Below are 26,603 nucleotides of genomic sequence, written 5' to 3'. Positions count from 1 at the left end.
TCTCCACCATGCAAAACTCCTAACTTTGAGCCAACATAATTATGAAAATCTTCATTTTAAGGCTCACACCAGTGTAAACTGAGTAAGAGATTTATTTCTTCTGCTCTCTAATGTGAGGCCAAGTGGGAGCTGGTCTTGACTCCAAACAAACCTACTGAGAACACCTTCCCCAAATTGTGATAATTTGTTAAAGCTAATGCTGCAAAGAAAATGCATTAAGTGACTGGCCTTGCTCTCAACCAAGTTCCCTGCCTCCTCGAGTGTGTCTTACAATCTGAAGGAAGACCCAGTTCTCCACGTTCCAGGAGGTGGGGTGCAGCGGTGGTGGCCATGGAGAGGGGAGCCTGAGAAAGCCTGGCAGACAGGGGCTGTTTCTCTCCTACTCGAAGCAGCCCACTCCCTTCAGGCAATAGACAGCTCTGACTTCAAACCCTAGCCAGGGATACTGCCACATGAGTAATGCCCAGAAAGGTTCCATAAATGGTTTCTTTCATCTCCTATTGAAATGAAAGAACAAGAGCAAGAGAGTAGAAATGAATTGTATTCCTACTGCAGAGAGTTCATTTGATAAATAATGTATATAGAGTTTGCAGTAATAACGGCTCTTTTCCGATTCAGCATGTGCGGGTGAGTTTTGACATATATCGTCTGTATTTCTAACAGACGGTGACTGACTGGTGCCCAGATTGGCATTATAAGAAGCAAGACAGACTGCTAACATTTGCTGTCATGTCAGAAAGGTTAATCTGGTTTTTCCCTGAGCTGGAGGCAGGGGTCCTTTGCCTTTCAGTGAAGGTGTGCGAGGGGAGGCAGGAGATAGATGGAGGATTTATCTTGCTCTGGGCTCCTAGAAATGGGAGGCAAGGTGACATGTGCCCAAGGTAGGATGACCAGGGAAACTGTATCTTGAAGATCTAGCTCTCTGCTACCTTCTGCTCGCTTCCTTAACATTGAAGCAAGTCCCAGAGACTTGCTTTGGGCTTTGGCAAGAGTGTAGAGACATGCACACAAGGCCCTAGTAGGTCCCTCACTCCTATCAAGAAGGAAGAGGCACCAGAATATTGGAAAACCTGATTCTCTGCAGTTGTCTCTCCAATCAGCCCTTAGATTTCAAGGAGACACACACTGGACTCATGTTGAAATGTTAGTAATCTGATCATCACATATTACTTTCTGTTCTGCCACTAAAACAGTGAGAACTCCTGCATTTTTGCAATGTGTTTTGGCTTACCAAGTATCCTTATAAATGTGACCTCACTTAATCTTCACAATAACCAGGAAAGAATTGTTACTCCATCTCATAGATGAGAAAACTGAGGTTCTGAAAGGTTTAGTAGCTTGTCCAAGGTGGCAAAGGGATAAGGGGAAGAATTCACTCAAAATATGCTGCAGTTAGGCTTTCTGACGCTAAGGCCAGTGCTTTACTACTCAAAGTTGCCTCCCTAGGGGAACTTCTACAGAGACCTTGTTGGTATGTGTAAGGAGGGTTGAGGGGTACACACATAGAAACACATACGTGCACCCACAAACATGTACATGCACATATAGATGGGTGCACACATGCATCCATGCGTACATGCTCTTATGGGTGTGCACACATACACACAGGCATGTGCACACACATGCATGCTTGCCTAGCAGAATCCAGAAGGGCATTCCCAGTAGGAGAGGGCTTCTGGTATTCAGCTTGTTTGACTTTGCTTTAGTGAAAAATTACTCAAAACCTCAAGAGTCACTCCCTTCCTGGTCCCAGATGGATGGGTGGAACAGCCCGGGAGCCCTTGGAAATGATTTTCACCCTGCAGGGCTTTGCATTTCTGGAGAGTCATGATCCAGTGGCCTTTTTAAGCCACTCACCTGCAGTTTGGGTTCATAGCAGCTGGTGGCTGCAATTTACTGGGACTAAGATTTATAGCACTCAGCGTCCAGGAAGATGCAATTTACCTCATAGGAGGGATGGCTTTTGCTCCCAAGAAAATGTTTTACCTCCCCTGGCTCACCTTTAGATTTAAGAAATCGCTCTGAGGAGTGAGAGAGTATCTAAAATCTTAAATATTAGATTCACTTCCCCTAAAATTAGATAACATTAATGTCAGAGCTGAATCGTGGTTTTATCAGAGGCCCTTTGTTAGTTCTCTACTCAACCTACAAGGAACTTTCCATGAAAGAACAGAAAATGAAATCTCTACATCTATCTTATATGTTCCTTTCACTCTCCATCTTTTGCTTTGATTTCTTTCTGTGACATCTCTTGGGAAATCTTACTTTTTCTTATTTTCAGGTGTTTACTGCTTCTGCTCACTATTTTTTTCCATCAATTTCTACTTTTCAATGAGACCTTTTTCCTTCTACCTCTATGAATTCTTAATAGTTTCCTTCTGATAGTTCCTTATTTCTGCTGATTATTGCGCTTTTCTTCCCATATGTCCTGGGCCTTTGGTTTGTCCTTGCCCTTGCTTTTCCTCTTCCATCCTTTGCAGGGAGGAGTTCTAGGCAGAGCGAGGACTTGGGATGGAGAAGAACACTGGTGTGAGTCTATGCTGTATCACCTTAATACCAGCATGACCTTGGCAAACTACTTTCAATTCTCTGCAACTGCGGTTTCCAGATCTGAAATATAGATGTAATATGCCTGTAGAGTTGAGTCTCAAATGAGATCCTGTTTAAAAGCACCTATCCCGGGACCTAAAATGCAATAGCTGTCCACAGAATGTCCAGTTGCTCTCCTCGCTTTCTCCTTTGTTTATTAAATATTTCCACTTCTAGTCCTTTTGGGGTTCAGTAATTTACCTGATTCAGGTTGCATGGATTGATTCATCAGGACACATAAAGGTAAAAGAGTATCCAATTTGGTGTATGTGGAATATGACAAACAAGGATGGGTTTGATTTGATGCCGACCGTAATGAAAACACAGAAGCAACTTGAACAATGAAGGAAATGATGAGGCTGATATGAGTCAAAGATCAGTCATCTCCAGCTTCTTGTGTGTACTGGAAACATCTTGATAAATGGGGAAGGAGAAAAATCAAAATGTGCTCTTTGGTTTAAACAAGCTGTCATAGCCTGTGAGATAAAGATGCACCCGTCCACAGAAGCCAGCTTCTAGACACACACCCTCATTATGCACAATTTAATAATATACACAGGCATTCTCCGGAGTTCTTATTTGGCAGCAGCCGACACTCCGAGAGCTGATCTTGCTAATTTTGTGTATTTGGATTCCGCAGTAAAACAAGCAGTCTCAATATTTGGGTTCACTGGGAACCAGTTCTGGAATCATAATGATGATTAAGTGTGGGAACGTCCTTGTTGCCTTAAAACTTAGTTAATTCATACTGACAAGGTGAGTGATGATTTGCAAATAACACCAGCTCTGTCAATGATAACAACACTCTACCAACGGCACCCACAGACATCCAGCAACAGGACAAGGGCAGCTGGTCAGAGAACATAAAGGGCTGTAGGGGAGGGACAAAAGTTTGCAACCCATGTGATGGGGTTTTTTTTGGTTAATAATCTGCTTTGCCAATAAGATACCTTTTACCCATTGGATGTAGTGAGAGAGCATGTTTTAGAAATTGTTTCTGTAGAATGTCAAATTGTGTTGTACTTTTATTAGAGAAGGAACAGGCCAACAGTAACTTTCTGGAAGTCAGGGGCCAGAGCAGGAGGTCAGTTTTCTCCGAATCACACTGGAGAAACTCTGCCTTAAAAGATTCTATACCTGTTTTTACCTACAGAGAGCTTAGAGTCCCAAGCAGGTGTCCTGGAGACAGCAGGTGACGTTTAGATAGGGCCTCATTAGTTCCTTATACTACTAACTTGAAGGTTTCAACAGGAACTCCTGATTCCATTTTCCAGAGATTTCAGCCCCTTGTTGATTGTACTACATACACTGTGTTGAGTGTGCTTCATACGTCTGCTTTTCCAGCACCATCACTCTTTTTTCTTTTGTCATCTTTTCAATGTATGAACTTGTCAAAAGCCACAGCATAGGCAAAGCCAGTTTATTTAGCAGTTAAATGCAACATCCAGGAAGAAGATTATTTCTGTCTTCTCACACTGACAATTCTCATTATGTTGACTTTCATTCTCAGCCTAGGTGCCTCTTGATCCCAGAGTGATTTACACAGCTCCACTTATCATATCCTTACCCAGCAATGTCCAAAGTTTGGAAGTGGAGTAAGAGGGAGTATCCCTTTCTTATAGCCCCTTTAAGATGTGAAAATGTTCCCTAACACTGCTTCACAGCTAATTGTCCAGAATTGTGCCATATGCCCATTTCCATGATGTTTATTTGCAAGGGAGAACAGAGTTACCATCTCTGGTTTAGATTGATCAAGGTTACCCTTTCCCCACTAGAGGCTAGAGTAGGAACAAACTAAACTGCCGTCAGATGGTTCAACCAAACTGGGATTCTGCTGCAAGGAAGAAATGAGGGAAGGTCACTGGGGAGACAACCACAGAATATATGATTTCCAATGGAGTCGATAACATAACTCCATTATCTGCTTTATGTATATAAAGGCATGTATTTATGTATTATCTGCCATGGAGTGATGTTCTTTTCTTCTCTGTTGTAACCTCAGTGTTCTTGAATCTAAACCACAGATGTGCTGTCAAAAAGAATGTGTGGTTATCACATAAGCTTATTAATACTGAATAGTTGATCCCTTGATCCTCACATGACTAATCACTTTCCTCACAGGATCTAAGCCACAAATCTCTTTTCCTCAATACTTAATAGAGAGCCTTGAACTGAAAGGGGCATAATCAAGGAAAAGAATTATTTGATAATAAGACAAAGCCCAATTGCATTGAACTTAGCACTTCTGAATGAGGGACAAATCTATTTTGCCCACCAGGTTAAATAGACATGGGTTAACCTTTGTCCTAGGAGCCCCAGGGCTTCAGAAATTCAATAGCCAGTATTAAAGTAGTTAGTGAAATGTGAACAATCTTGAAGAAAAGCAAGAAGCCCCTTAATAAAGACAAAGATGATACAAAGTTAGATGACATCGCCAGCTCCAAGGAAGATGAGAAATTGGCCAAAGAGGCTAGAAGAAATAAAGGAGCAGGGATTAGCAATCAGAAGGTCAGGAGTTGCCAGAAAAAACAAGCACCTCAGATGTAAAGCACCCAGAACACAGGCATTCAAACACCCGGGCACTTGCTAGATTGCGCCTTGGACTATTCCTTAGCAATGGGCTGAGCAAAGGTTATGAACAGAAAGGTTGTAAGTGAACAACAGTTAATATGAGCTGAGGTCATTTTCTAGAGCAGAAAAGCAGCTTCCACTGTCATATTCCTTTAACGGTAGCTAGAAAATGCTCATTCTAATACATAACATTTGTTTTTATTCTGCTGCCTCCTGTCCTAGCCATTGACCATATTTATTATTTCCTGTTCTAGTACCCTGGAGCGGGGCACTGAAAATGAAGACAGTTATTCAAATGCAGGGTTGAGGAGTCTCACCACCAGTTCGCTGCTAGAGAGTGGGTGTTGCCTGTCCTGGAGGGGAGAGGAGAGAGGACTGCTAGCTTTCACAGGCACCATCCTAAGAGGTCACTGAGCCTGAGCAGGCCTGGAGAGCCAGTACGCAGATTCGGTTGTTTGGGTTTCAATTCAAAACATCGGTATCCTTCAGCTCATAAGCCAGGCGGCAGCCAGGCCTCATGGAGAACTGAGCAGGAGTCTGCTGGCCTGGCCAGGAGCCGGATAACACACAGCTGTTTAAAAGCTCGGTGGCCTATAATCCCAGCCCTACTACTTACTTGCAAGATCTTGGGCAAGTTTCCTTCTTTTGGTCTTAGTTTCCTCATCTATCAAATGGGGATAATGATGCTACTGAAACCCCCAGGTTGAAAGGGTTAAAACAAACAACCCGTGTAAACTTCTAAGTTCAGTGTCTGGCTTATAAGTGCTCAATAAATGCCAGCTATTATTTTGTGCCAGTCAGTGGCACAAAATGAGACTTGATGACAAATGCTTAAGTAATTCTCAAGCATATTGATCATAAAGCAGCTAAGTGTCCTTATGGGATTTTTTTATGAGGTCTTTCAGAAGTAAGATGTTCGCTTTTCCTTTGGAGTCGGTGGGGCCTTGTTACCCAGTCCTTCATCCCTGCAGTCAGGCTCTTTCCAGGTTTTTAGGTTCATGTATTGCACATAGTAGGGGATCCAGAAATATATGTGGAAGAAAAATGTGAAGAAAGGATGAAGGAAGAGAGGGAGTGAAGAAATATCCAGGAGCTCTACCTCCTCCTCGCTCTGATGCAGCCTTGCTTATAGCCCCAGGCTAACCTCTAGGACCATCACTGGCCCCACAAAGGGCAAGCCCAGTGTGGCAATCTGCCCACATTCACCCTAGCTCAGGCCCCTCAAGCCCCGCCCCCCTCCTATAAGCAGACCTGCTGGTTAATATAACCACCGGTTGGAATAACACTCTTGGGATCCCACGGTGGTATGAAGTAGCTTGAGACAGGCCTTGTTTGGTCCTCACATTTTCATACCCTAAATCTGTTTTACCCACTTGGATCCTGGCTCTGCAACCTTGACCTCCATTCTGCCTCTGGTCTCTTGAACTTGCTGTGTGGAAGTGGTCTTTCCTCTGTTGCACTAACAGTAGACTTTCAGGAATTGAGGCCCATCGTCACCCTAGGTAGCCATCACACTGGATGCTATTATGTACCTGTCCATTTATCCTCAAAACAATCCTGTGAATTAAATATTATGAGCCTTATTTTATCAATAGGGAAACTAAGGCTCATGGAGGTGAAGTGCCTGGCTTAAGGCCACATAGCTAGGAATCAAATGCCAGTCTCTAGCTTCAAATCTCATGGTTGAGTCATTCTTCAGCCTCCCCTTTTCTGATGGACACCAACTGGGTGCTCAGAGTCTCCCCTGAAATGTCAGGGAAGACCCCTTGTCCTCCAGTTCTAGATATGTAGCTCTCAGTTTCCCCATTTGGTCACTTGGCTTCTTTGTAAACTAGACATACCTGCAGTGCTTCCATCTTCCCAGGAGATTTGTATGCTGCTGACCCAGTCTTTCTAGGCTTGGAACCAGCATCCCTTCCAAGGGACTGAAGTCCTGGCCCTGGATCTCTGCCCAGTTACTGGACCCTGCCATCCAAAGCCACATTTTTTTTTCTGGGCCAGCCAGGGTGTCTACCAGCTTCCTATCTGGGAACTCCACATTACTGATCTTTTCGTGTTAGGAAATGCTGCAGCTTCTTTCAGATCCCTGATGCCCAGTGCTTGTCAGAAGGACCACCTGGCATTGTCTGGTGCTGTGGAGAGCTTGTTCAACCTGCCAGGTTGCCTAGTTCCCGAAACTGCATCATACATATTGCCAACTTCCATCTGGCACGTTCCACACCCAGCAGACAAACTAGCCTGTGTAGGAATCTGGGCTCCCCTTTCCTACTGGGTTCCCCATCAGTACCCAACCCACCAAGCTCCACATCTGGGACATGACACAGTCCCAAACCTCCCTGGCCCTTGCTCTCTGGGGTCTGATTAAATTGTGACAGAGGTAGGAGAAATGGGCCTTAACCTCTGAATCCTCAGAAGACAGAGGCTGGGATTCCAGGGTCTGGCAAATGATTAATAGGCCTGGCATATTAGATTCGACCCATCAGGGCAACATTAAATGTGATTTATGACTTGCTTTTAATTGAGATTTTACTGAATTATCATTCAATGCGGAGAACAGACCTGGACTAATATTCCTAAGTGTGCTAGAGTCCTGCCCTCAGAGCTGGGCGAATGTGGTCTGCCCAAGGGTGACATCCACTGTCTCCCAGTGTGGACCAGAGGCAGCTTCTCGCTCTGCCTACCCTCCACCTCTCTCACGCCACCAGCAAGTGCCAACCTTAAACTAGTGACAAAAACAGAGCATTTTGCTTTCTGCCCCCTTATGTTTTTTAAAACTCTCAAACAAATCACAAGTTGACCTAGTTTCCAATCAAACAATGAACTTGGTAAAGTTAAGGTGTGGGCGACCCCATGGAGAATTTCCATTTTAAAAGAGGACAGAAGAATTAGGCAATGCTTAACTCAGAGGAATTACCTTTCTAGCGGGGGATGTCAGCCCACTGGGGAGATGTTCAATGGGCTTTGGCACAGGAAGACATTGAGAGATGGCCATGAGTTTTTGGAGGTGTGAGTCTTGAGGCCACCTAGACCCAGGGGCTAGAAAGTGTAGCTGACATGGTGATTACTAGTGACAGCTGCACTAAACGTTGATATCATAGGGGACAGAGGGCGCTAGTGCAGGGAAGAGGAAAAGGAAATATGTGGGAATTTTCTTCCCACCCCCATGAGGCTGCTCTCTGACCTACAAGTGGGGGACTTGAGCTTAAACAGCATTTATTGAATTTTGAACTGCATTGGGCAAAGAAATTACTCGTGAATATATAAAGCACTGCATTTCCCATAATATGAATGCTAGTGAAAAATAAATTCATGCCTGCTTCATGGAGAGATGCTTGCCTTTAAAGTATTAACGTAAATATGTCCTTAGGGAGAGAGGGAATGGCAAATTAGATAGAAGTTTGTGATATGATATAGCAGCAGAGAAAGCTTGTGCTCAGCTCCATGCCTACAGACGTGCGGAGATGAAGGAGGAGATTTGCAGAGTAGCAGAAACGACTGGAGTGGGACAAGGTGTCTTGATCTCCAGGAAGCTGGGACACCTTGGTTCCTGGAGATATCCAAGGGTGGGAACTTGCCACCGATGCTCTAGAGAAGGAGGTGGCACAGAATGGGGAAAGGGGATGGGGATGGAGTGTAGATGTGGATGTGAATCCCTTTCCACCTGAGGGTAAGTACCCTCTTTGAGATTTAATTTCCTCAATTGTATATGGATGGAAACAATGATACTTGCCATGTGGAGTGCCCGTGCAACTTAATTGAGATGATGCATTGAAGGTATCTGGCATATAAACACACTAGTTCATTTCCTTTCTCTTTAGAAACTCCTTTAACAAAATATGTTCACTTAGTCAACATGTACTGAGCACTTATTACATGCAATATGGCTCCTAATCCCAAGGAGTGTAGGATGTTGTGGTAAGCTCAACAACAGTGACATGCCGGGGAGACTATGAACACAGGGTAGATGGAGTTAATCCAATCTGAGGAGAGGAACCTGAGAAAGTTGAAGGGGATATCTATGTTTCGTATTCAGCATGAGCAGGAGCAGCCCAGGGAAGGAGCATTCTAGGTAGGAGGGTCTGCACCAGCAAAGACGTGGTGGTGAGCGTCAACATGGTGTGTTCAGAGACCTGCAAGTGCTTCATGGAAGCCAGAGCCTGGGGCAGAGGCCGGTAGCAGGAGGAGGTGGGGCCAGCCTGGTAGTCAGGATGGGGACTTCTTTTTTTTTTAGTAGTAGAAGAGAACTTCTGAAGGGTTCTCAGAAGGCGAGCATGATGCCGGCGGCCTTGAGGAGGCTGGTGCGGTAGTCCGGGTGGCAGTCACTGAAGGCAGTAGAATGTTGGCGGCAGGGGAGAGGAGGGCAGACTTGAGAGACATTTAGGAAGTAAAATGGGTAGAAAACAGGCCTGAGGGAGGAGGCAAAATGACCTTCAGTTTGGAGATTGCCACCCAACAAAGAGAACTCAGGAAAAGGAGCATTTGGGGAGGAAGACATTGAACTCAGTTTGGGGCTTGTTGGTTGTGATGGACCTACGAGTCTGCTGGCTGGAGATGATCAGAGAGTCTGGAGCCACATAGGACAGGATGGAAGAGACGCACCTGGTTCTCTGAGTCCCAATAACAAGAAGACACAGCCTCTGCCTTTAAGGAGTTCAGTGTCCTGCCAGGAGGCAGAAATTCAAATGGGAAACTATACCACAGGCTGAGAGAGACCCGATTGCCATGAGAATGCAGCCACTACCCTCACACCCACTGTTTCCTCAGATAGCAGTTTGCTCAGTAACAGCTCTCACTAGTAGCAAGTGGGTAGTTAATGGTGTGTGGTTGGGTCAGAGAAGGTTCAGAGAACAAGAGAGTTTTGAATTGGACCCTAAAGAACAAACAGAAATTTACCAAGCAGGGGACTGAGATTGGCATGTGGGCTGCACTTTCCAGCTGGTGGGAGGAGACACAGAAAGACATGGAGGAGCTGTGGGGAGGATCTTGTGGCCTTTTGTTGGGGCTGCCTGGTAACTGGAGGAAGGGAGAAGAGGAGATGAGAGAGTAAAGGAGGCCTAGCATGAGACTGAGAGAGCTTGAAAGGTAGGCAAAGAGCTCCGATATGGTTCTATGGGAAGTGAGATCTGTCTCCTGGTCTTAAATATGGGAGACCTGGGTTTTGGACTTGGGTTTTGGGCCAATTTCTTTGACATCAGTATGGCTCATAGACTGGAGTGAAGTGCTACTGAGGCTGAAAGGACAGAGACTGGCCTGGGGATGACTGCAAGGGTCTAAGCTGGAGAGAGTGAGGGCATCAGCTGCTGTGGGTAAGTGAGCAGGATGGAAAGGTGAGTGCAAATGACCCTTTAGAGGAAAAATGTGCAGTGATCATCGCTCAATGGGCACCAGGGAAGAGGCAGGATGACAGGGAGATTTCTAACTGGCATGGCTGGTAGGATCCACTGTGAAAAGACACTGTGAGGGTAAAGCATGGAGAGAAGGAGTTCAGTACTGAACATGTTGCATTTGAGGAGTCTGCAGATAGCTCAAATAAGCAGCTGGTTTGTGGGTCTGGAGCTCAGGAGACAGGTTCAGATGTACAAGCCGCCAGTGGAAAGGTGACAGTTGGATCCTCGGAATGGATTAGATCGTTCAAAGAAAATATATAAAGTGAAAAGAAAAGAAGGCAGGAGGTGACATAGGGGGATCATCAGCGTGCAAAGGGCTGCAGGGGAAGACAAAACGCAAAAAGAGCAGAGTGAGGATGATGAGGGAGTGGTCGAAAGAGAAGGCTTGCCACTCAAAGGCATGCACACCACAGACGTCAGGAGCAAAAGTGTGCCTCCTCCAGACTCCCATGCTATTCCCAGCCCTCCCTTTATTTTATTTTTAATAGTTTAATTTTTAACAATTTTTGTGGCTACCTAGTAGGTATACATATTTATGGGGTACATGAGATATTTTGATAGAGGCATGCAACGTGAAATAAGTCCATCAAGGAGAATGGAGTATCCATCCCTTCAAGCATTTATCCTTTGAGTTGCAAAAAACTCAAGCAAGTTCTTTAAACTATACAATTAAGTTGTTGACTATAGTCACCGTATTGTGCTATCAAATAGTAGGGCTTATTCATTCCAGCCCTCGCTTGAACAGGATGCATCTCTGTGCCTTGTGATTGTTTATTCACTTGTTTCTCTATTCGCTTGTGGACCCCTGACATTCAGTGGCCATGTCCTGCACCACTGTTGGCTGAAATTTGGCACAGGGTTGGGCACCAGGTGGGAACTCAATGGCCATTGGCCAGTGAAGAGGTTAATGCCACCAAATGTTGCAGAGTCAGGTAAAATGAGGAGACAAAGGCAGCTGGATGCACTAGGAACTTTAGCTGTTTCTGCAGGGTGGAATGAAGAAGTCAGTTTGTGTTGTCGGGAACAGGAGGCTCACTGCTCTTGTTTGACACATCTGAGTTAGTCAGCGAAGAGAGAAGGGCAATAAATACACCGCAATTAGTAAAACAGAAGAGCTGTCTTATGAATCATGACAGGACTGAAGTTAACACATTGGGCTGAGTAATGAACTCATTTATGTCCTTCCCTGCCCATCTCTGTGCTTGTTGCATCACAGCTTGTAAAAATCTCTATTTGGGATTCTTGACAGAGCCAGTGATCACGTCAGTCTGTACTCATTACAAGATAAGTAGAGTCATGCGTTGTTTAATCTCGAGGATTAGTGCAAGAAAAGTGTCGTTAGGAGATTGTGTGATCATAGAATGCAGTTACACAAACCTAGGTGGCAGAGCCTGCTACACACGTAGGTAGCCTATTGCTCCCAGGCTGCAAGCCTGGCCAGCATGTTACTGTACTGAGCAATGTAGGTAATTGTAACACAGTGGTATGTATGTGTGTCTCTAAACATAGAAGAGGTACGGTAAAAATACAGCATAAAAGATTTAAAAATATGGTAGATCTATCTGTACAGGGCACTTACTATGAATGGAGTCTGCAGGACTAGAAGCCGCTCTGGGTGAGTCACTGAGTGAGTGAATGTAAAGATCCAAGACATTACCATACACTACTGTAGTCTTTATCAACACTGAATACTTAGGACATACTAAGTTTATTAAAAGGATTTTTCTTCAATTATAAGTTAACTTTTATCTTACTGTAACATTTTTATGTCATATACTTAAATTTTTAAGACATTTTGACTTTTGTAATAACTTAAAACAGACACGATACACCTATACAAAAATATTTTCTTTTTTAGATCCTCATTTCATGGTTTTTTTTTTTCTATTTCTATATATTTTTTTTTACTTTTTCAACTTTTTTTTTTGTTAAAAACCAAGGCACACTAGCTGGGTATGGTGGCACATGCCTACAGTCCTAGCTAATCAGGAAGCGGAGGCAGGAAGATCACTTGAACACAAGAGTTCCAGGCTGCAGTGAGCTGTGATCATGCCACTACACTCCAGCCTGGATGACGGAGCCAGACCCTGTCTCTAAAATCAAAAAAGCAGACAAAGACACGAAAACACAGATTAGCCTATGTCTATACAGGGTCAGGACCATCAATATCACTGTCTTCCACCTGGACATCTTGTCTTGCTGGAAGGTCTTCAGGAGCAGTAACACGCGTAGAGCTGTCAGCCCCTGTGATAACACTGCCTTCTGGAATCCTCCTGAAAGATCTACCTGAGGCTGTCCTACATTAATTTTAAAAAAATAAGCAGAGGGAGTACACTCTAAAATGACGACAGAAAGTGTAGCATAGTAAATATATAAAATAGCAACATAGCTTTTTATTATCACGATCAAGTCTTACATATTGTACATAATTGCATGTGCTAGACTTTTCTATGACTCGCAGTGCAGTAGGTTTGTTTACACCACAACACTGCAAACACTTGAGTAATGCACTGGGCTACAACATCACGACAGCTACAATGTCACTAGAGGATAGGAATTTTTCAGCTCCCTTATAATCATGTGCGACCACTGTCATATACACAGCCCATTGTTGACCAAATTGTGTTTACATGGCGCATGATTGTAATGTGTGCGGTATGTAGATTTACAATGATTGGAGGAGCTGTTAAGTCTGGAAGGAGTGATATAGTCACTCCTGGAGGAAGTAGGGTATGTAGTCATCTGGGTTCCATTTGGGTGCTTGATTCTCTAATCAGCCCTGGCTGGGCTTGGGATGAGTCAGGTCTCTCATCTGCCCTTACTGACCAGCACTGGAGAGCCACTGTCTGTCTCATAGCCTATCTTTGTGCCTGACGAGCAGGGGTGCCTGGCTTTGGAAGATTACACTGAGGTAGAAGTTAAGGTGGGGTCTGAGGACAGAATGCTTTGGAGCAGAGGCAGCGAATGTAGTAGTGATGAAAGAGGTGGCTGCTTTAAAATAAGAGATTGTCCAGGAAGAAATGGCTCTGGCAGGATTAGCCCTTAGCATTTAAGCCCCACTTGCTTCTCCTGAATTGTTATATTTCAGCAGACAAGGCTCCTAGTGAGGATTGTCTGTCTGACCATAGGAAGACAAGCCGTGACTCCATCTCAGGCAGTAGCAAACCCCAGGCACAGGATTTCTTCATCCAGCTTCTCTCCCCAGCTGCCAAATACATTTTCCTCTTGTTTTCATTAAACTTCTGGTTTCTGCTCCTGTCAATATCATCATACCAACATGCACGCACACACATGCTCATCACCAGCAGCCCCCCAGAGGTGCTCTGGGCCATCGTCTTGAATTTTAAAAACTAGTATTGTCCCCTTGATGAAGAAATACCCAGGGGAGAGATGTTGTTTAGGGCACGCTTCAGGCCGAACTGTTGTTCCTAAGAAATGGAGCAACTCAGATTCCTTCCTAGGGAATGGGAGCTCTAGGATGGGAAAAATGACCCCGTGCACTGGTAGTGACCGCTCAGCCATGGAGGAAAGCCGGTCAAGTGGGCAGAGAAGATGGCTGAGGCCCAGATGTCTACAGAGCCCTTGGACATGGGATTTGGGTGGCTCCTGCCCCTGGTCTGATTCTGCCCACTTGACCCTACTGGGTAGCCATAGTGATGCTGGAGGGATAAGGCTGAAGCACTTTGCCTTTGATTCTTGCTTCCCTTTTATGTGGGAGCGGCTAACAGAGTGTGAAAGTGCACTCTTTAATGTACAATCTACCCGGAAAGATCAATGGCAGCTTAACATGCATTTCTGTCTAATATTCACTTTGTCAGGTCTTTGTAATAAAAAATGCCGGTTTTAATGAAGTGCATCAAAATGAGGAGATTCATGGCCAGCCTGTATGCTTTTATCACCATTGCCTCCCCTTGAGCTGTCAGCGCACAAGGCATTCTGTGGAAGCAAGGCAGAGGGTCATCATTTTAGGAATCACACACACACGCAAATTCTCCATTTTCGCAAAGATCCATGATACTGGATATATTTCAATTTAATGCACATTATTTCTATAATATGAGATCATCCCAGAGATGTATCTTTGGGAGGAACTTGCATTTAGGAACCAGGTAGATGGACATGATGGGGAGAAGACACCTGGTGTGGGCTAGCTTGTGTCCCACCAAATTCCTATGCTGAAGTCCTAACTCCCAGAACCTCAGAATTTGACCGTATTTACAGATAGGGTCTTTAAAGAGATGATTAAGTTAAAATGAGGCCATTAGGGTGGGCCCTAATCCAATGATTTGTGTCTTCTAAAAGGAGATCAGGGCATCCAGAGGCACCAGGGGTACATGTGCACAGTGGACCGGCCATGTGAACAGACCACAAGCCAAGCAGAGAGGCCTCAGAGAGGGCCAACCCTGCCTACGCTGCTGATGTTGGACTTCCAACCTCCAGAACAGTGAGAAAAGAAGTTTCTGTTGCGTAAGCCACCTAAGCTGTGGTGATTTGTTATGGCAGCCTGAGCAAACTAGCGAACGGTCTCAAGCTTGAGATTGGAGCAGTGAGCGCTAAGCTCATTCTTAAGGAGAATAAAATGATCTGAGGGCATCTGTAACCATGTATGCCCTGGAGTGAGGTCGATGGGGATGTCTGGAAACTTCTGGAAAACAGAGAGCTTTAACTGTTGCCACTGGTAAGAGGGAACATGCTATGTGAGGAGGCTGTGCTTAGAACTGTGGGTAAAATGTTTGCATAGGTAGGAAGGTGCTCGGGTTGTGTTTGTTGAATGTTACCAAATGAACCGAAAGACAGCATAGCATGGCTGTCAGAAGTACAGACACTGGGACCCAGTCTCTACCACGCACCAGCTAGGTGACCTCTCTGACTTCATGGACTATTGTGAGGATTAAATTACTTAATTCTTTTAGTGCTTAGAACAATGCTAGGCACACAGAGAATGTTCTCTAAATGTTTGTTAAGGGCAGAAGTGGCCTGGACTCAAGAGGAGGAAGTCTGTGGCACCAGCTGCTCATATAATCCCAGAGGCCCCCGGATGCCCAGCAAGCTCTTTATCACCCAGGTCACCAAGCCCTTCCCACCACCACTGTGTCCCCTGACTCATCCCTTCCCTCTGTTCCCTGGCACTGCTTCCCTATGGGTTCCCATCGACTCATCTAGACTCTTCTCCATATCTTTCTTCCGGTCTCCTTGCCCCTAGCATCATCTTCTCATTCTCTTACACCCTTCTGCCAAAGTAAATTTAAGGATCATGGTCCCTTTCTGCTTATGATCTCCATCATCTAAGGGCTTGGGGAGGAAGCATGGCAGTGTTGGTGGGTTGGTTATGCCATTTCATGAGATGATGTGTTAAGTGTTGTAGACATGCTGGCTTTTCAGGGGTGGCAGAAATACAATCAAGCTCTTTGGCACAAAATCCTGATCTTTTGTATACTCTTCTGGCTTTATTTCCTATTGTTTCCCATTACTGGAAGTTTCTGCCACACAAATGCAAAATTCTTACAGTCCTAGGAACATGCAGTTCTGGGAGGGCACCACTGTGCCTTTGCACCTGCTGGACCCTGTATCCTGAAATACTCTTTTCCTTCTTTTATTAAACTGGTAAGTTTATGTTCATCTTTCAAAATCCAGATTTCTCCCTTTAAGAAAGCAATTACTCTTTGTTGAAATAGAATTGAGAGCTCCCATGTATTCTTTTTCCTATCCTGGATGAGAAAAAGAAAACAAACCTTGTTCTTATCGAACTTACTTATTGTCAATACCTAAATATGAAAAGGAGAATCCAAGAAATAATCAGCAATTTGAGCAATTTAAGGACTAAAACTGGCATTTTTTTACAGAGTATCTAACTTCCCCTCAAACCTCCTAGTCCTATAATAAAATGATATTTAAAGGTGCAGTGCAAGTTACCTCTGCAGGATAAGGGGAACATTAAAGCCAATGGTATGGACAAAAAAGAGAGCTGAACAGGAACACCAAATGCAGCCCAAGTAGGAGAATCAAGGGAATGTCATTTTGCCCAGTGGCCACAAATTTATCAACACACCTATGTCTGGTAACCTTCTATCTTGTTCTTGCTCCATTCCATCCTTGGGAATTGAGGACAAGAGGTGAGAGTCCTCACTGACCACCCAACTGTCTCCCAGAGCCTAGAAGCAGCTTAGTGCATGCCATGATCACAGGACAAGTGGTCTCAGGAAAACCACAGTCTCTCTGGGCATAGGTTTACGCATCTATAAAATGGGCTTGCTAGAGTCTAATTGACAAGATTTCCCAGAGCACAAGTAGATGATGCATGGCAAAAGTACTTTCCTAACTCAGAACGCTGTCCAGGTTTCTATGTTGCTTTTGGGGGGAACTGCCATGTAGGTAACTTTGGTGCTCCCCACTCCGCTTTCCCATCTTGATATCTCATTGAGATATTATACTTTGAGCACCTGATCCAGAGTCCCCAGTGTCCTTTTGCTGCTTAGAGATCTCCGAAGGTTGGCCCAAGGTTGGTGCTCTTTGGGCCTCCCATCTTTGGACCTGTCTGAAATAATCCACATTCCACACTTTTTCCCCATCCTCCCAAAGCTACACCTCACAATCAAAAACCTAACAGTCTCTTCAGGGGTGCTGGGAAGTGGAGGGATTTATCTGTTAACTGATTTTGCAAAAGCATTATCAGGTAGTAGCATTGTGTGCAACCTCTCTTCTGTGAGCAATAGAGATATATTACCTGACATATTACCAGAGCCCTAAATGGTGACCCTTTGGGAATTTGAACTCTGGAAGCTCAGAATGTGGGTGAGGGCAGCAAACTAATAACTATTGGTCTCTAGAGACCCATAACAGCACCAGGGAGCGACTATTATCTAGCCCTATGAATAAATTGTAGGATTGTATAATAGAATTACTAGTTCCTTCCTCTAACTACGTTTTAAGGAGAGTATAATGAAGAGGTAGGGCTTCCTGGGAAAGAAGAGCCAAAAGAATGGCTCTTAAATGTTTCTGTATTTTGATGATATGCTAGCAAAATATAAGGGAAAATAGCTGCAAGGGTAAATGAGATAATAACAACCATGGATCATTTTTAGTTCCTGGGAAGAAAAGCACCATATAGATTTGAGGTGTTATTATTATGCATACAATATATATATAGACATTGTATATTTATTCAGAGTGAAGCTCACATATGTCATTCCCACTAATAACATTTCTTTTCTAGCTCCCGCGTAAGAGGAGATATGCCATTTTCATATGTTCCACACATACTCAGAGGAACCTGCTTAGAATATTTTTGCTGATGAAATTTTCCAGGTTGTAACATTTATCTTTTTGAAGAGCTTGCTTCCTGCAACCTCACGTGGAGATCTGTGCTTTTACCTCTCATTGTGATGCTATCTACATGTGGATTTTTGTGTCAACTGCTTATCTTAGCCATTAACCAATTTTTTTGTCCGTTTGTATTGTTTATAAAGTGTTGGGCATACATAGTGTTTCGCCAATGCATGGAGACCTGGCTCCCTGCCCCATGGAGTGCACCATCTAATAAAAATGGACAAGCCCAGAACAATAGAAGTAACACAGATATGAGACCCAGAAAGATGTTGCTGGCTTGGGATTGAGGGTGGGCCAGCCAGGGATTAAGTGGAGGATCTGAAGAAAGACAGGAAAGCATTTGGGAGAAAATTAGATGGAGGATGTTCTAACAGAGGCACGCAGGTACTACATATACTCAGTCAGCTTTTATACAAACACGGGGCTGGAAGAAGGCGGTACAGGTTCCCTGTCCATTCTATCTCCCTGAGCAGAGTGTTTTACTTCCTTCCTCAGTCCTTCGGCCTCTGATTGATCATTCTTGGGGGTGGGGACAGGCCAGTTAAGTGTGGATCTTTGCAGAGCAAGTGCTTAATCTCCAGCTGGCTTCCTTTGCCACCCAGCATGCTTCTGAGTGGCTCACTGCCTACGCTGTCACTTGCTGGGTGCTCGAAGAATGCAAATTCACTTGGGCAAAGCATAATAGAGAAATTAAATATGCTGCAAATAGAGGGGCACATATTTTATATTTTATTCTCAACTAAAAATAAACCATTTGGGGTTATGTGTAATTGCTCTCTTGGATTTTTCACTTCATTGGCATTTCTCTTTAGAATGGATAATTAGAAACTCCAAGCTTAATTTATACATACAGTCTTACACAGTTTTCAAGTGAGAAAACTTGCATCAACTTTCAATATGTGTGCATATATCGTCCACATGGAGCAACATTAGTATGGGAGGAAGAGAAGGAGGAGGAGGAATGGGCAGGCAGGACTCGGGTGAATTTAGAAGGAAAGCAGACTGCAATCGAGGGCAGAAATGAAGTGCAGGCCAGACACTGATTCGTGGTCTGACCTTGGACAGAATCACCTTAGCTCTCTGTGCTTCCATTTCTCTGTCTGATTATGTGCTTCGTAAACATTCAGTTACCTTGGAGGTGTGGTTGAAGAGGTAGGGCAGAGGCAACCCTGGGAATCATTTTGTTGTCTGTGAATGAATTCTATCCAGTCCAGCATCCCTTGGGAGCACCTGGTCTCCCTATATTAAAAAAAAAATCCACTATCTGCACTTTCCTTCAGACAGACTCCAGGGTGACTGTGTGTGACAGGAGGGAGGATCCATGCCTGGCTCAGTTTCCTGCCGCTGTGGAAAGGACATCAGGGGACCTTGTTTATATAAGAAGATAATGTGGCTGCCTCCCTGTGGTAAGACCCGCTCTTGTTTTTTCTAGAAATTGTGCTTAAGCTGTCAGCATCCTCTTATTAAATTCTACTTATGATCACTGGCAATTAGGCCAGTGGGGCTCATACTATACAGATGCAGACATTAGAAGGAAATAGGACTTTAGACTATGGTTACAGGCTAGTAAATCCTGAGGCATATGGGTTACATTAGTCTGTGTACTTTTAGCATTACCTTTGCAAAGCCCTTTAAATATATTACCTCATTTCATCTTTACAATAGGTGCTTGACACTATTACCTACATTTGACAGGCAGAAAAAATTAAGGTTTAGAAGAGTTTGAAAACTTCCTCAAGATTACACACAAGGTAGTGCTGGGATTCAAACCATGGCAAATTTGTTCTCAATCTCTGGCAAGATTTCACCCCATGTTGACTCTCTGGCTTCCTAAATGGTTGCCCAATTGCCCCTCTTTGAGGTGGGAAAGGCACTCTCCACTGATGGTCTAACTCTGTTTTTTTTTTTTTTTTTTTGAGGAATTTGGGGCAATTATTTTCCTAGCATTGGGTTAAAATACATTCAGAGGGCCCTCCCTGGGGCACCCCTGACAACTTTCCCCCCACCAGCAATGCAGTATTCCCAGGTAGAACCTGACTTGCTTCAGTCTCTTCCATCTTAGGATGATTAGGCCGCTCATGTGGGGACTCTCCAAGCGGGCGGGGGAGACTTCATATGGCTTTCCTCCCTAGGGATTTTAATCCTGGTGACCTATCACCTCAAACTCAGCTCCCTAAATTCTCAAGTTTCCCATGAGCCCCATCAGCTCTTTCTCACATAGATCTCCTGGCTGAATGTGGCAGCTGGAGTTCTGAGGTTTACAGTCGGATCAGGCCCACATATAGTGTTGATGCCAAGCTAAAATAACAGCACTGCTTGGCTACTCACTGATTATGGACTCACAAAGGCAACTGAACCCTGAATCTGATATGTGGGTTTCTATAGATCTTATCATGTCCCTCTGACACACTTGGTGGCTGGTAGGTTGCTTTGAAAAACCTCCCAGCTGCTGTGGGTAGCTGTATTTCCCAGTTACTTCTGAGCTAAGCTAATGAGCATGCTAATTTTGAAAAACGCACAACCACCCACACATCTACCTCAAATCTACCGGAATAGAATTCTGGAGAGATTCTAGATAAATACTAAGAAGTAGCTCCTGTCTTCGTGTTCCCCAGAAGGTGCAAGGTCAGGTGGTGATAGCAGCCGAGTGGAAGGAGCCGAGGCAGGAGAGGCAGGAATGGCCACAGGGCCTCGTCTGTGCACGTGCACTAAGACCTTTCTCCCAGCCTCAGAACTGACTGTGACCCGAGGACTCCTCCTACACGTCTCTGGACGGATCCTTGGCTCCATTCTCCAGCTGCACAGTCAGGAGCTTGGATGTGCCCTGAAGCCTGTACTCGCTGCAGGAGAGCTTCATAAAGTTGAGAAGGCAGCAAGTGGCCCAGAGAATGTGATGAGCAGAGGGAGGAACGAACATAGAAACAAAAAACAAACAAAAAACAAAACAAAACAAAACAAAAAAGCAAGCAAGCAACCAAGCAAGAAGGAAAGAAAGAAAGAAAAAGAGGTAGGGGTGGAGTTTGCCCTGCTGTCTCCACAGCCTCCTTTACAGTGTATTCCTCCTCTCTGGTCATAATGACTTGACCCATGTTTACCGAATGCTAACATTATGCCCAGCACCGTGCTGAGTACTTTACGTGACATTCATAGCCAAGTTCCCACAGGTTGTATGAGGATTTTAGAGGAAGAATTAGAGAGGTTAAGAAGCTCACCTGAAATCAGATGCTAGTAAATGAGAGGCCAGATTTGAATTCAGAACATATCCTCCAAAGCCACTATTCATACTGCCATTTTTCTGACCACCCTCTTTTCTCCAAGTGCCTAATGGCTCAAATTGCCCCCTGGCCTTTTTTAGCTCTTTGGGTCTCATTGCACTACCTCATGCTAGAGGCATATCCTACATCACTTCTTATCCCTTTTATTAATCCAGACTTACATGGTTCTGTATTTATTCACCCAAAGGTTTCCTTTTTCTGACAGAAGAAACTAATTTCTACTAGTGTTAATGACTACCAAGGAGTAATCTTTAACTTTAAACTGAAAACCTTCTGCGTTGTCACAGTGGATTAGCATTCTTTAAGACCAAGGAGAGATAAATTTATAAGCTTCATGCATTATCTGGACCAGTGAGAGAGAAAATGTGGGGTTAGGGAAAGGAGAATGGGGCATTCATCCTTGCACCCTGTGAATAACATTATCTTATGAGCCTTATATATAATAAATATTCAATAAATGTTTGCTGAAAAATTACTGATTCAGTGAATGAGTGAACAAATGAATGAATGAATATGAAATTACGTAGATGAGATTTAAGTATGTGGTAATACTATGTCTGGTCGGTAGAGGCCACTGTTAACACTTTCCAACATCTGTGCCAGAAAGGAGAGCCTGGGGTATAGAAAATTCTGTCATCCTAAAGGTTGATTCTGAGCATAAGATTCTGAGATGAGTTCCAGTGTGCTCCCTTCCCTCACTAAGACCCTCATCAGAGGAGTTTTCAGGTACAGACAGGGGATTATCCCCTCTGCTGCTTGGAGAGGACAGACATTTTCGCAGCCCTGAGAATGGCTAATGCTACTGAGGCGTCCACAACACAATTGAATGAGACACAGTCCCGGCAGAATAATCAGAGCAGAAACCTGATCAGACTACATCCTTGTGGCTGACTTGAAAAAGAGGGTGGTGAGTGGGCCTGCGGAGGGATCGCCCATTGGCTAAATGTTGGGTTTTGCTTTTTTGTGTGTGTCTTTCTGATTGTAGCACTACTAGAAGACAGTATTCCAGGTCATCCTCAAGGTCCAGCCTCACTCTGGTATCCTGGATAGGAACCTGGGAGTCTGGTTTGACATAGAACTTTTCTCTAAGAACAAACATACTCTTCTGCCCAGAAAGTGCTGTCCTGGTGCCTTCTGCTGGGAGTCGGGAACAATATCTGTTCTGGTTGTCATTCCTCTGTATGAGACCCAACTGAATTGTGTCTAGGGTTGGGTTACCTCTTCTGTGAAGCCCACCTGATACACTCAGCCTCCCCAGCTACACCCTGCCTTGCATTGTCACACTACACACCAATGGTGAGTTTATTGTCATGTTCTGGGTATGTAAGCTGTGAGTTTCTCAATGGCAGACACAGTTTTCTTTCATCTCCAGGTGCTAGCATCTGGCACGCAAGCAAGCACAGAGCCCTTGATAAATGTTTGTTGAATGAAAGAACGAGTGCATGAAGTCCACTAGGCTGCACTGGGGTGATCCGAATCAGCTTCCAAGATGACCACATCAATCAGACCTATTTAACTGTCACATTATGTATGTCACACGGAGACAGGAAAGTGAGGAAAAAATGGACACAGCTCTTCCCAGACTTTGCCTTTGTGGCCTGGCTAGGATAAAACTTTTCTTGCTGAACATCATAAACCAGAGTTAATTTTATCCATGTTTGTTTTGGGCTTTTACACACACAACAGGAGACCCTTAATGGCCATCCAAGTTGTATCTTATTAAATTTAAAAAGATAAAATGAATCGCAGGAACCATAAGCTCATATGGTACCATAGGCCAATGAGAAACATGCTGATTAAAGTTAACTCAGCAAAGAACAGTAACATTCTGTACCCCCGGAATATGAAAATAAATGTACACCAAGAAGACGCATTAAGAAGGTGAATATTTAGGCTGGCACTTTATAATTATTACTTGAGTATATTAATATGAATGAATTAACTGGCTAGAAAGAATGCAATAAATGAAGGCATTGAGACCCCTTTACTCCCTTCATGATTGATGATAGGAGCCAAACTCACTGAAATTTCTCTAAGGTCCTATAAAATGTGAGGCTTGTACTAAGAGGGCAGAAATTCAAGCCTGTCACCCTCCCTGGGCTTCGTCTGTGCAGCAGCACAATCAGGAAAGTTCCAAGACCTCACCCAATGGAAACCTCACCTGGTGGGTGCTCCTGGGGAAGTCTGCTGTTCCATTGTGCAGATCAAAATGTGTCTTGTATCAAATGGGAAGAGGGGTTGAGCAATCTCTCCAAACTGAGTTAGGGATTGCCTGCAACTCAGCTCACTGGGGACTCTTTTCATGTCAGCTCCCTAAAGCATTTATAAAACACTTTGTGTAAGCAAGGAGCTATGCAAGGTGCCAGTGATGAACAGATGAATGTTCCAGGCTCCAGTCCGTGCCTTCAAAGGCCCTGTAGTCTATCAGGAAAGACAGACTAGATCAAGAGATGGTTAAGACATCAGGTGTGGTAACTGCTATGACAGAGGTGCAGTGAGGGCCCAGAGAAAGGGACTCCTGACCTGCCCAGGCTCAGCGAGAGAGGTTAGTGGAGGAAAGCTTTTCAGGAGCAGAAGGAGAGGATGTGAAACCTCGGCTGAATCTTAGGGTGAGTTCAAAGTGTATATCAAGGGCACTGTAAGGCCGGGGGGGCGGGCAGGAGATTCTTACCTGTAAAAGAATGGAGGCCCCTTCACAGACCTGCAAGCACTTCAGTATGGTTGGGGCATGATGGGCAGACAGGGGAGTGGGCAAGAAAATGGGCACAATAGGCTGGGTGTGGTGGCTTACGCCTGGAATCCCCTCACTTTGGGAGGCTAAGGCAGGTGGATCGTCTGAGGTCACGAATTTGAGACCAGCCTGGCCATCATGGTGAAAACCTGTCTCTACTAAAAATGGAAAAATTAGCCAGGCATGGTGGCATGAGCCTGTAATCCCAGCTGCTTGGGAGGCTGAGGCAGGAGAATTGTTTGAACCCAGGAGGTGGAGGTTGCAGTGAGCCGAGATTGCACCACTGGACTCCAGCCTGAGTGACAGACAAGACTCTGTCTCGAAAAACAGGAAAATGAGCGCAGTGTAAATACAGGCCAGAAAGAAAAGGGACTGGGTGTTAGGAGTTTGCAGTTGATCCTGAAGAGAAGAGAGAGACACTGAGTGATTTCATGACAGATGGGAAAGGGGGCTGCTATTGGATTTGATCCTTCATATGCAGGTTAGAGATGAGTTGTCAGGAAGTCGGGCTTTGAAGGACTCAAAACCAAACTCCAAAGGAGCCAGATGGTGGGGGCTGGGAACTACAAGTTTGAGCTGCAGTCCAGGCTCTGTGGCTGAGCGTCTCTGAGGCTGGAGGGTTCTTGGAGGCTGGCCTTTGGGTTTGTGTTTCACTGTGCTGGGTACACTGTCACCTTCCCCTCTTGCTGCCTATGCCACACACATATGACTGTCCGGGGACTCTTCTGCAGGTTTCGATGATTTCAACACTACCCTAACCCTCACCCCATGGTGCTGGCCAGTTCACGTGTCCATATGCCCCCACTGCACCGTGAGCTCCTTGTGGATAAGGACCTTGTTTGCCTTATTCAACACTGTGTCCCTGGTGTCTGGCATCGTGCAGTGCACACAGAGGGTGCGCAAGAAATATTGTTCAATTGTATGAATGAAGATCAGATGGATAAAAGGTCACTTAACCCCTCATGCCTTTATTACTTATTGGAAAAACGAAAACCTTCCTTATGCTCATTTCCATTGATGAAACTCTCCATTCCAACCATCCACGATTCCTGAATGTGTTACTGTTTCTCTCTCCCGCCCACATATTCTTTTTATCCTCTTCCTCCTTTTCTTGCTACACTCCCACTCTTTCTCTTTCCCTTTCTGTGATTCCTGCTGTGTCTCTGCTGTTCATGTGTTATGTTCCAGTTTACCTTGGCTTTCTTATTTACTACATTTTCTTCCCTTTCCTTTACACTCTTTTCTTTTGGAGTCCACCCTCCCCTGGGCTGTCTTGTTTCCTGGCTCTCCTGGTCTCTCTCTCTCTCTCCTTATCTCTGAGTCTTCCCTGTTTCTTTCCATTTATTCCTCCTCCCCTTCCTCAATTGTTTTTGTTCTCATGAAATTTCTACTAACCTAATTTCCTGTTTGGCTTTTTGCTCCTGGCATTTGGTTCTAACTGACCTCCAGACTCTTTTTTTATTCTGAACAGAACAAATTGGTGATGATAATGGTATTGATGCTATTTCAGCAAAGAATGGAATAAAGATGCAGAGATGTCTTTGAAGGGATGGGCAGGTCAGCTGTGGAAGGAAGAAGGAACAGTACTTAGTGCCTCATTGAGAATAACCTGTCCTTCGATGGAGCTGCAGAGAATTTGTGAGCATATGATGAGCATCTGGAACTGTTCCTTCCAGAAAATAATATATCAGAAGGCAGAAAAATAATTATGTTTCCCTCAATGATCCTGGCAAAGATGTTTGCTCTCCTACAGGACCTCAAGGCACTCATAAAACTAAGAAAACTGAGTTAAGTGCTTTTTATTAAACCATTAAGAGATTTTATTCAGCTAAGACAAATGTCTTCACTGAAGGATACAAAGTTTGATAGTATAGAAAATACCCAGATGAAAATGTGTCTGAATAAATTAGACTGATGCATTTGGCATTTCAGGCTCCAAGTGTCTGATTCCCTCCTTCAGACCCAGTCTGCCAGCCAACCAAAAAATCTCTAATGGTGGATTCACTGAGTCTGCAGAGAAGTAGGGAGCAGGCACGAGAGGGCTTGATGGTACTAAAAGTTTCCTCCCAACTGTAAACAGCTTTGAGGCCAAAGACAGAAGTAGCAAAGAATGCATTTTCTTTCTTTGATAGCCGTAGGCTCCCAGATCTCCCTGAGCTTGTCCCTTTCAGGGATCAAGTAATAGGCCAAGGAGCACACAGGACATTGGCAAGGAGAAAGGGCTCAGGGTGGGGTGGGCACTGTCAGAAGTGGGAGAACTCACATCCAATTTCAGGATCTTCAAATTTCTGGTCTGCCACTAAATACATAGAAGGTGTGGACTCAGAGAAGATAAATGTAAAGGCAGATGAATTTGAAGACACTCCCAGCGCTTCCTGCCACACATGCTGAATTCTTTATCATCCTAGAAAAGATTCCTCTGGGGCATCACAGCTCTCCCCCAACTTTTCCAAGACGGAAAAGGAACTAGCCATGGGAATCTTGTGTGCTAAGGGATTTAGTACAATGTTTATTTATACCGAATAAAATTGAGCCAGGCACTGTGAGCTTGCAACGGCTCAGACTTAATAATAGTAATAGCTAACATTTATTGGGTATTTACCATGTGTCAGGCACCATGCCAAGCATTTTACATATAATTTTTTATTTTGTTCTCACAACAGTTCATGAGGAATGTACTGTCATCACCATCCTGCTGTTGAAGAATCCAGGTCTAGCAAAGTG

The 26,603-nt window shown here is 44.4% G+C and overlaps 1 protein-coding gene and 2 long non-coding RNA genes across 6 annotated transcripts in view; 2 read left to right on the top strand and 1 right to left on the bottom strand.

Moving 5' to 3' along the window:
- Positions 1 to 26,603, bottom strand: part of TNR (tenascin R) — a 408,221-nt gene that overhangs the window by 124,258 nt on the left and 257,360 nt on the right. The gene's annotated exons all lie outside the window — the stretch shown is intronic.
- LOC116560298 lies at positions 663 to 21,623 on the top strand. 3 transcript variants are annotated; one of them, XR_004272894.1, is made up of 3 exons: positions 663 to 731; positions 16,469 to 19,279; positions 20,600 to 21,623. It is a non-coding gene; the product is annotated as an uncharacterized LOC116560298 (long non-coding RNA). The 3 variants fall into 3 exon arrangements; XR_004272895.1 differs by lacking the exon at positions 663 to 731 and having other exon boundaries at positions 12,575 to 16,605; positions 17,761 to 19,279; XR_004272893.1 differs by lacking the exon at positions 663 to 731 and having other exon boundaries at positions 12,580 to 19,279.
- On the top strand, positions 22,120 to 25,805 carry LOC116560299. Its single transcript, XR_004272896.1, has 2 exons — positions 22,120 to 22,444; positions 25,351 to 25,805. It is a non-coding gene; the product is annotated as an uncharacterized LOC116560299 (long non-coding RNA).

The sequence above is a fragment of the Sapajus apella genome, unplaced genomic scaffold, assembly GCF_009761245.1.
Source record: "Sapajus apella isolate SASKATOON/1434 unplaced genomic scaffold, GSC_monkey_1.0 scaffold25, whole genome shotgun sequence".
Classification (NCBI taxonomy): Eukaryota; Metazoa; Chordata; class Mammalia; order Primates; family Cebidae; genus Sapajus; species Sapajus apella.
Note: the sequence above shows the minus strand (reverse complement) of the source record. Positions and strands in the feature narration are given on the sequence as shown.